We start from the raw sequence: 11286 nt of genomic DNA, 5'->3' as shown, positions 1-11286 counted from the left end.
GAGTTTCAGAGGTTTTAGTCCATATACAGCCAGCTCCATCATGGCGGAAGAGTATGGCAGAAACAACCAGTTCACACGAGGATCAGAAAACAGAGATTTAACTTTCCAGATACAAAATATGTACCACAAAGCCATTCCCCCAATCCCCACCCCCTCCAGCCACACCTGTTACCACTTGGTTAATCTCTGTCAGGGACTTAATTCATTGATTGGGTTAAGACTCTTACAACCCAATCATTTCTCCTCTGAACCTTCTTGTGTTGTATCATATGTGAGCTTTTGGGAAATACCTCACATCCAAACGGAAATAGTGTATATGTAAAAACGTGACAATATGGGTACATGAGGAAAACTGTTCAAAAAAGCTAAATGAAATATGACAATGTTCAAAATAATACATGAACTATGATCCAGTGATTAAAAATGAATATTCTAGGGCTGGGGATGTGGCTCAAGCGGTAGCGCGCTCGCCTGGCATGTGTGCGGCCCGGGTTCGATCCTCAGCACCACACACCAACAAAGATGTTGTGTCCGCCGAGAACTAAAAAATAAATATTAAAAAATTCTCTCTCTCTCCTCTCTCCTCTCTCACTCTCTCTTTTAAAAAAATGAATATTCTAATGTCAAGCCTAGAAAATGAGAGATGGTTTTGGAGCAGTGTGCACCCTTTCATTTCAACATTCACCATATACAATAGTTACTTTAATAACAGTAACAGAGATTAACATGTTCCAAACACCACGTAAGTTTCTTACTTCCTTTTCTTAAAAAGGTTTACACAATCTTGCTTCTCATCAGACAGTGCTGAAAGTCAACCTTCATTCTTCCATGCTGCATGAAGTCAAATATGCCATCACAGGGCCTCTACATACATTTCGTTACTCCTTAAGGGAACACTAGGTCTTTTGACATTTGTGGTCCAGCATAAATTTCAGATCTGTCAGGACTTTAAAAATGTAACTATTTTTCTTTAATAAATATGTCTTCAATATGGTGCTTTGTATAATCCGGACTGAAAAGAGAATGTATGCCTTATTCCTGAAAAGAACAAAGCATTTTAAGGTAAAATAGTCACTCCATGTTTGTGGTTTTACTTTCCACTGTTTCAGTTACCAGCAGTCAACCAGAATCTAAAAATATTTAATGGAAAATTCCAGAAATAAGCATCCATAAGTTTTAAATTACATGTTATATTGAGTAGCACGATGCAGTCTGACTCTGGATGTGACTCATCCCTTTGTCCAGTGCACTCACACTCTAGATGACTATATGGGTCACTTAGTAGCCACCCTGTTCACCAGATTAATTGACATGGTATCTCAGTGCTCCTGTTCAAGTAACCCTTGTTTTGCTTAATAATGGCCCCAAAGTACAAGAGGAGCCATGCAGGCAACTGGGTTATCAATAAGAAGCCAGAAAATGCTTCTTTAAGTGAAAAGATGTAAGCTCTCTTTTTGCAGTAACGAGAATCGAACCTGGGAGCTCCTTACTACTGACCTACATCCCCAGCCCTTTTTATCATTTATTTTAAGACAGGTCTTACCAAATTGCTGAGGCTGGCCTTGAATTTGCACTCCTTCTGCCTCAGTGTCCCAAGTTGCTGGGATTATAGGCGTGTATCCCTGGGCCTGGCTGTTGTCTATATAAGAAGAGAAAAAAAATGTACGTCTAGACTAAAATCTACAGCAAGAACAGTTTTTTTTTTTTTATTTCTGAAATTGTAAGGAAGGAAAAGGAAATGTGTGCTAATTTTGTTGTCACACCTTAAACTTCAAAAGTTATGACCACAAACTGTGGTGGCACATACCTGTAATCCCAGCAATGTGAGAATCTGAGGCAGGATGATAACAAGTTTCAGACCATCCTAGGCCAGTTATTGAGACCCTGCCTGTCTCAAAATAAATATAAAAAAGGGGTAGCTCAGTGGTAGAGCACCCCTACGTTCAATACACAGTACCACAAAAGAAGTAGAAATAGCAACCACAGAGTGTGATAACTGCTAAATTTAAATGGATAAAGAACTAGATTTGCATATAAACAGTTCAGTATTACCCATGTTTTCAGGCATTTACTGAGAGTCTGAGGACATATTTCCTGCAGATAAGTAGGGTTTGGTAAGGATTATTGTATGGATTGGAGGCTAATTAAGCAAGAAACTTAAATTCTCCTTACATAGTTTTCAATGTGATTTTGCCACAGTAGAAAAGCTGTGGCACTAATCCCAGGCCATAGACTAATGGTGGCTCTTGTAAACATATGTACAATGTTGTAAATACTATGGCTTTTTTCAGATTCATATTATGATAAAAAAGCTTAAGCAATAATATACATTTAATGTTAATCTTTTAAATATTAATATCACTAGGTAAGCCAAAAACATCACAGAATTTCCTTATGCTGAAGGCTCACCCAGTTGGTAACTTCCCATAATTTCTCTCACTTCCTAACTAAGTAGGTCTTGTAGTATTTTCTTTTTTTTTATTGGTTGTTCAAAACATTAGAAAGCTCTTGACATATCATATTTCATACATTAGATTCAAGTGGGTTATGAACTCCCATTTTTACCCCAAATACAGATTGCAGAATCACATCGGTTACACATCCACATTTTTACATAATGCCCTATTAGTAACTGTCGTATTCTGCTACCTTTCCTATTCTCTACTATCCCCCCTCCCCTCCCATCTTCTCTCTCTACCCAATCTACTGTAATTCATTTCTCTCCTTGTTTATTTTCCCATTCCCCTCACAACCTCTTATATGTAATTTTGTATAACAATGAGGGTCTCCCTCCATTTCCATGCAATTTTGCTTTTCTCTCCCTTTCCCTCCCACCTCATGTCTCTGTTTAATGTTAATCTTTTCTTCCTGCTCTTCCTCCCTGCTCTGTTCTTAGTTGCTCTCAAAGAAGACATTTGGTATTTATTTTTTAGGGATTGGCTAGCTTCACTAAGCATAATCTGCTCTAGTGCCATCCATTTCCCTGCAAATTCCATGATTTTGTCATTTTTTAGTGCTGCAAAATACTCCATGGTGTATAAATGCCACATTTTTTTTTATCCATTCATCTATTGAAGGGCATCTGGGTTGGTTCCACAGTCTAGCAACTGTGAATTGTGCTGCTATGAACATCGATGTGGCAGTATCCCTGTAGTACGCGCTTTTAAGATTTTCAGGGACTAGTCCGAGAAGGGCAATAGCTGGGTAAAATGGTGGTTCCATTCCCAGCTTTCCCAGGAATCTTTATACTGCTTTCCAAATTGGCCGCACCAGTTTGCAGTCCCACCAGCAATGTACAAGAGTACCCTTTTCCCCACAGCCTCGCCAGCACTTGTTGTTGTTTGACTTCATAATGGCTGCCAATCTTACTGGAGTGAGATTGTATCTTAGGGTGGTTTTGATTTGCATTTCTCTGACTGCAAGAGATGGTGAGCATTTTTTCATGTACTTGTTGATTGATTGTATGTCCTCCTCTGAGAAGTGTCTGTTCAGGTCTTTGGCCCATTTGTTGATTGGGTTATTTGTTTTCTTATTGTCTAATTTTTTGAGTTTGTTGTATACTCTGGATATTAGGGATCTATCTGAAGTGTGAGGAGTAAAAATTAGTTCCCAGGATGTAGGCTCCCTATTTACCTCTCTTATTGTTTCCCTTGCTGAGAAAAAACTTTTTAGTTTAAGTAAGTCCCATTTGTTGATTCTTGTTATTAACTCTTGTGCTATGGGTGTCCTATTAAGGAATTTGGAGCCCGACCCCACAATATGTAGATTGGAGCCAACTTTTTCTTCTATCAGATGCAGAGTCTTTGATTTGATATCAAGCTCCTTGATCCACTTTGTGTTAACTTTTGTGCATGGCGAGAGGAGGGAATTCAGTTTCATTTTGTTGCATATGGATTTCCAGTTTTCCCAACACCATTTGTTGAAGATGCTATCCTTCCTTCATTGCATGCTTTTAGCTCATTTATCAAATATAAGATAGTTGTAACTTTGTGGATTAGTCTCTGTGTCCTCTATTCTGTACCATTGGTCCACCCGCCTGTTTTGGTACCAGTACCATGCTGTTTTTGTTACTATTGCTCTGTAATATAGTTTGAAATCTGGTATCGCTACACCGCCTGATTCACACTACCTGCTTAGCATTGTTTTTGCTATTCTGGGTCTTTTATTTTTCCATATGAATTTCATGATTGCTTTATCTATTTCTACAAGAAATGCCATTGGGATTTTGATTGGCATCGCATTAAACCTGTAGAGAACTTTGGGTAATATCACCATTTTGATGATGTTAGTTCTGCCTATCCATGAACAGGGTACATTTTATGAATGTCGCAGCACCATTATTTGGTGCATAAATATTGATAATTGTTATGTCTTGTTGGTGAATGGTTCCTTTTAACAGTATATAATGTCCTTCCTTATCCCTTTTGATTAACTTAGTCTTGAAGTCGATTTTTTTCGATATGAGGATGGCCTCCCCTGCTTGCTTACGAGGACCGTGTGTGTGGTATATTTTTTCCCAACCTTTCACCTTCAGCCTGTGTATGTCTTTTCCAATCAGATGTGTCTCCTGGAGGCAACATATTGTTGGATTTGTTTTTTTTAATCCATGTTACCAGCCTATGTCGCTTTATTGGAGACTTTAAGCCATTAACGTTTAGAGTTACTATTGATATATTGTTTGTACTGCCAGCCATGTTTGATTCTTTATCTTTTTTTTAATTTAGTTTGTTTCTACATGATTAGCTTTCCCCCCTGCCCTCTGTCATTACCGAGGCACTTCCCACTGATGGTTTTGGTTGTTGTTTTTCATTTCTTCCTCGTGTAGTGTTTTGCTCAAGACGCTTTGCAATGCTGGTTTTCTGGCTGCAAATTGTTTTAGCTTTTGTTTATCATGAAAGATTTTTATTTCATTGTTGTACCTGAAGCTTAATTTTGCTGGATACAGAATTCTTGGTTGGCATCCATTGTCTTTCAGTGTTTGAAATACGTTGTTCCAGGATCTTCTCACTTTCAGCGTCTGTGATGAAAAATCCGTTGTTAACATTATTGGTTTACCCTTGAATGTAATCTGCCTCCTTTCTCTTGTAGCTTTCAATATTTTCTCTTTGTTCTGTATATTGGCTATCTTCATAACAATGTGTCTTGGCATTGGTCTACTGTGATTTTGTATGCTCAGTGTCCTGTATGCATCTACAATTTGTATATCCATTTACTTTTTTATTTCTGGAAAGTTTTCTGTAATTATTTCATTCAGCAGGTTACTCATTCCCTTGGTTTGAATCTCTGTACCTTCTTCTATCCCGTTGACTCGTAAGTTTGGTTATTTTATGTTATCCCATATCTCTTGGATGTTTTTCTCGTGATTTTTTACCAGCCTTTCTGAGTTGGCTGGACTCTTTTCAAGATGATATATTTTGTCTACATTATCTGACATTGTGGCTTCTACTTGCTCCACTCTGTTAGTGATACTCTCAATTGAGTTTTTAATTTGGTTTATCGTTTCCTTCATTTCTAGAATTATTGTTTGATTTTTTTTATAATCTCTATCTCCTGATAAAGATGCTTAACTTCTTCTTTTATCTCTTTATTTAATTCATTTTCAATGTGTTCTTTCACTGTTTGGATTTGCTGTCTTGTGTCCTCTTTAAGGTTCCATTCCATCTGTCTAAGGTATTACTTGAGTTCTTTATATGACCATTTTTCTGATGACTCTAGGTCCTCCTGAATATTTAGGCTGTCCTGCATTGTTTGTACTCCTTTTCTTCCTTGCTTTTTTATGCTGCTCATGTTACTTCTTGTTCTGTTTGACTGCTGAGTTACTGTTTACTCCTATAAATTTATTTGATGCTTGGGAGGAAAGATATTAGAAGGAAAGGGAAGAAGTCACTAAAGAGAATGAGAGTAGGCAGGTAGAATTCAAGGAAGGGGGAGTAAGAAAATTGAAAAGAAATGAAAAGACAAAAGAGGAAAAAAATAGAAAAGAAAGAAAGAAAGAAAGAAAATTAAAAAAAAATAATAACGATAATAAAAATGAAAATTAAAATTTAAAAAATAATAATAATAAAATTAAAAAATAAAAAAGATTAAAAAGATTAAAAAAGTTAAAGAACAACAACAACAACAAAAAATGAAAATGAAAGAAAATAAACTCAAATTAAAAAATAATAATAATAATAAAAATAATAAAAGCAGTCATAGAGTTCGTTTAACTTCTCTTCCTGTAGGTGGAGCTGTGCCCACTGGGCCAAGCTTCTCCTCTCAATAGGCGGGAACCAATCACTGTGCAGCAGCTCTTCCTCCCAGACTGGGCGGGTCTCCAATCCAGAGTGCCTAGGGCCTCTCTTGTGTTTCTTCAAGTCAGGCCCCGCTCACCTGTGACGCTCACCACAATACTGGCTACATGCCAGGTCTGCTCCTCCTGGGAGCCCTGTTTTCATGAACGCCTGGGCACACTCTCCCTGTTTGCCTCCCTCAGACCCTAAGTTTGTAGAGCTTGGGGCTGAGAATCCCCAGCGAATTTGCTTGCCCTCCAGTAGCCACGCCCCTGGTAGCTGGTGCAAGAGACCTCAGTTGTCAGTACTGGTGGGAGCGGTAGCAGGGAGTTCCGCGCCGCGAGTCCCGCACCACTCCTGATTCCTTCGGTCTGGCTATCGCGCTCACGGGAGAGCTGGGAGGGGCCCTTAAGGTTTCCCCACTGTGTGGAGAGGGATGGCTAGGGGATTACACACCTATCGCCGCTGGTTTCAATGAAGTTATCTCCTCCGCCTGTGATGTCAGTTCTCTGCCATGGTGGTATCCCATGCAAATGGTGTCCGTTCGTTCCCTTTGCTGGGTGACCAAGGCAACGGGTGGGTCCTGACTGTCTCTCCCAAGCCCCATTTCGATCCTGTGGCCACTGCCTATGAAGGCTCGGTTTGCTTTTACCTCTGTAAGTTCAGAAGGGTCCACCAGTTATTTCAGTGGGATCGTTAGTGCTGAGTCACGTGAAGCAGGTGAACCAGAGCTTGAATGCAGCCGATCCGGGCTTGGTGTGTGTTCTGAGAGGCCCAAACTGTTCGCCCCAGATCCACGTCAGCTCAGCATTGCCTAGTGATCCTGAGCAAACAGCATTTAGAAAGTTTACGACTCCCTATGCCCGTGCAGCTGAAGAGGTCAGAGACTTGATCTCTCCGCACCCGCCGCCATGTTGGATCTCCTTGTAGTATTTTCTTTACACTGGTAGGAGTATATCCATGTGGATTGTTAATACATTTTTTCAGGTTTTAAGGATCAACCACGCATGTCAACAGTACATGATATAATGAAACACAACAACCCAATTTGTGCAAACCCCATGTTTTTTCTTGTAAATTTCTGAATGGTTCATCTTAAGATGCTTGATTCACAAGTGTTGAAGAAATTACTTATTTTGGTAGCCTATTACTAACCTGTAGAAGAAGTGCAGTCCCCCCCCACCCCATATCAGATATGCTCTGCTCTGATCCTGCAGAATGTTTTATATTAAAATTTCCTATGATGGTGCCATTTCACATATTCTATGTTGTTTGTTCCATAAAAGCATTTATAGTTTTATTATTTTATGTGTACTAATTTGGTGCTCAGAAAACATTGTCTAACAAAAAATAATTTATTGAGGATCTTAGTGTTTTTTTGTTTTTGTTCTTGATCATAAAATCTCTGGAAATTAATCAAAACACAGAAACACTATGTACTCTGTAGTACAGCTGTATTCATAAGTCTTTGAGCAGCTAGGAATTCTCTTTCTCTTCATTTTGCAGAAACATTACCTGATATATCTACTTGTGGCAGATGATTTTTCACTAAAAATCTCTTAAATCCAAACTTAAAATGAACCAACATTTTTTTATGTGAAAATTGTTCTTTGTTAGAATTGGGTCCTCATCTGTCAGTAAAGGGGTGCACAGTACCAAATACATCATAATGTTTTCCTTGAATTTCTAGGATTTCCACTTGTGGAAAATAGGATTTATTCATGAAATATATTTAAATGTGACTTCCACAGTGACATGAAGAAAAATAATTGAAAATAAAGTTGTATTCATTCCTTTAGTGGTAGTTTGCTCCTTTGGTTGTGGAGCATGTTATTTTAAGTAAAAATATCCAAAAATAAGAAGGAATAATGTTACTGATGCCAAATATTACAGGATATATAAATACTTGAGTAAATCCTTATGAGAAGAAGAACCGTTTTCAAGTCTTCAGCTTTTCGGAACAGAAAGAGTGTTGATTCTGGCATTGATTGTAAACCACCTACGTATCATTTTTCATGAGCTCTCAAAAGATGAAGCCAAAGGGCAAAAATGTATACTGAAATTCCCTGTTGAGAAGATGGAAAAAAAAAGAGAGAAGAAACCCGACAATAATGGAAATATTAAGTCTGCAAATTTAATAATTTTTGACTCTGCCAACCAAGGAGTGAGAATTATAAATTCTCAGTCATATTCACTTCTTGTATTTCATTTATTGCCTACTTTTAAAAACACTGGGCAGCCTGGCTTATATTTTAGCCATGTGATTGACAATGTGGATTTGCTTAAAAAAGGTCAGCTCTAGTGAAAAAAAAAAATTATCTGCTGACTTTCTTCCTCTGAACCATTACCTTTAGAGAAAGGGGGGAAAAAAGAAGAATAAAAAGAATTCAATATCAGTTTTTATTCGTGAATATGTATCTCTTTTAACTCCAAGACCTTCTTCTATCTGGAACACAATGTTTTTATACTGTCAATAAAAGTGGAAAATTTGATCTTTTAAACGAAAGAATAGGAAGACCTTTTATGTTTTTGTCTCAAGATGTTATATTCATTTGACTTCTGTGAATTACTTGTTGCTAAAAAATATTGATCTCATTTCTGGTTGCATACTTTAATGCAAAACTGGACTCACCAAATCTTTAGAAAGCATTCAATGTAGTAGTCATGCACAGATTTATAGGTACCACCTTTACAAGGAGTTCTCTATGATTTCTAGGAGAGTGTTTCATTACATGGGTGCATAGCATATTAAGAAAATCATGGTAAACCCACCAACAAAAATATTAAGCAGTCATTGAAAAGTATGTTTCAAATGAATTTTCAATGTTCTAAAATAATGTTTTTTAAGGAAATAATGTTGTCAAATAAAATATAGGAGGATATTTTTAAATGTAATGTGAACTTAATTACATACAAAATATATGAATAATATAAAAGAAGTATTTCAAAATATGAATACAGCTTACTATACATGAAGGACTTTGACAAATTTCTTTTCTGTTTTTATTTATGTAGCCTCAAATCTCTTCTCCTATTATTTTTGTTATGTCATTTATTATTACATTATAATTATACATAATAGTGGGGTTCATTGTGACATAGTCATACATGCACATAATGTAATTTAGTTCATTTCATTCCCTGGTACTTTCCCTTTCCATCCCCTCTCCCCTTTTCCTCTATACCCTTCCTTTATTCTACTGTTCTCTCTTCTATTTTCATGAGATACCCTTTTAAATCCTGTTTTTCTCCCTTCCACATAGAAAACATTTGGCCCTTGGCTTCCTGAATCTAGCTATTTCACTTAGCATGATGATCTCTAATTTCATTCATTAACCCTCAAGATGCCATAAATTCATTCTTCTTCATGACTGAGTAAATCTCCATTGTGTGTATATACCACATTTTCTTTATCCATCCATTTGTTGATGGACAACTACACTGTTTCTATAACTGAGCTATTATAATTTGTGTTGCTATAAACAGTAGGCACATATCACTGCAGTAAGCTGACTCTAGTTCTTTTGGGTGAAGAAATGAAGGAATAGTTGGGTCATAAGTGGAGCCATTCCTGGTCTTTTGAGGAATTACTTTACTGCTTTCCAAAGTGATTGTACTAATTTCCAGTTCCACCAGCAATGTATAAATGTTCCTTTCTCCCCACATCCTGGCTAACATTTATTATTTATATTCTTTATGATTGCCATTCTAACTGGAGTCAGGTGAAACCTTGGTATAATTTGATTTGCACTCCTCTATTACTTTTTCCCTACAGGTCATCTATCCAACTTCTCCTCTAGTCAGAAGCATGCCCTAAACTTCCCATCTTCCTCAACAATTGCAAGTATAATCATTAAATTTAAACCAAGAATTGTAATTTCTAAATATTTCTCATATTTTATTCTTTGTTATCTCATATCATTACCCTAAATCAGGATAACCATCCCTTGTCCAGGTTGTTTAACAACCTCCTACCTTGTCTCCTTATCTCTAGTTGTCTCCTTTACAACCATCCTCCATGAAATAACCTAGGAAATTAATTTCAAGTGAAGTTCTGACCAGGTACCTCTCTTTAATTCATGTTGTATTGGCCATAGAATCAAGTTCCTTAATGTAGCATAAAATAGTCCTTCCCTGACCTTCCTTTTTAGTTTCATCTTGCCCTTTCCACATATTTACCATGTGCTATAAAATGTATACATTAGCAATGTTGTATTTTATGGGTACATCCAGGCTAGCTACTACTCTGCCCAGTATACCCTGAAAAAAAATTTATGCCAATCATAATTTACAAATAAGGTAGCTTCTTCTATTGGAGAATTCAGGACAACAAGGGGAAACTACAGACTTTCTGAAGTGGGCTGAGTATCTCTCCATTACCCTGATGCTTCTCAATTAAGCCATATTGAATAATACTGAATTAGGCATTTGTTTCTTCCACTACCACTACAACGTTTTGAAAACTGAGCCTCTGTTTAATGCATCATTCATAGTACTTAGAGAATGTGTGTGGGATATAGAAGACATGGAATGAATGCCTATTGAATCAAACTGAAGTTAGACCTCTGAAACAAATACATTTAGATTCAGTGTCTTGGCTTAGGAAGTGAATGTTGGAGTGAATTAAGAACCAGTTAAATGGAAGTTTAGTAGTGGAATTGGGAAGTTTTATGGCTTATTTGGTATGATATAAAAATCTCAAGAAACTTATTTTTTGATATTTATTTTTTTCAACCCTAGAGAAATTCTATATTGACATTCCTTAGAAATATGACACAAAGAAAATGTGTTCTTCTTCAAAGCTTCAGATCAAAGAAGTAAGTAACTATAATATTTCATGGATTAAGTGGGCGCAGTGTCAAACACCATCTCGGTGCTATGCAGTTTACTGTGGCTTGGAAGCTTCTTTCTGAGGCATCGTATTTTTCCTAACACTTACCTAAGAGGACATACCTAAGGTTTGGAAATCAGTAGAGAACATCCATTTCTGAGAAATTTCCTGTATTTTGTGGTT

The sequence above is a fragment of the Spermophilus citellus genome (assembly GCF_964194105.1).
Source record: "Spermophilus citellus genome assembly, chromosome: 5".
Classification (NCBI taxonomy): domain Eukaryota; kingdom Metazoa; phylum Chordata; class Mammalia; order Rodentia; family Sciuridae; genus Spermophilus; species Spermophilus citellus.
Note: the sequence above shows the minus strand (reverse complement) of the source record.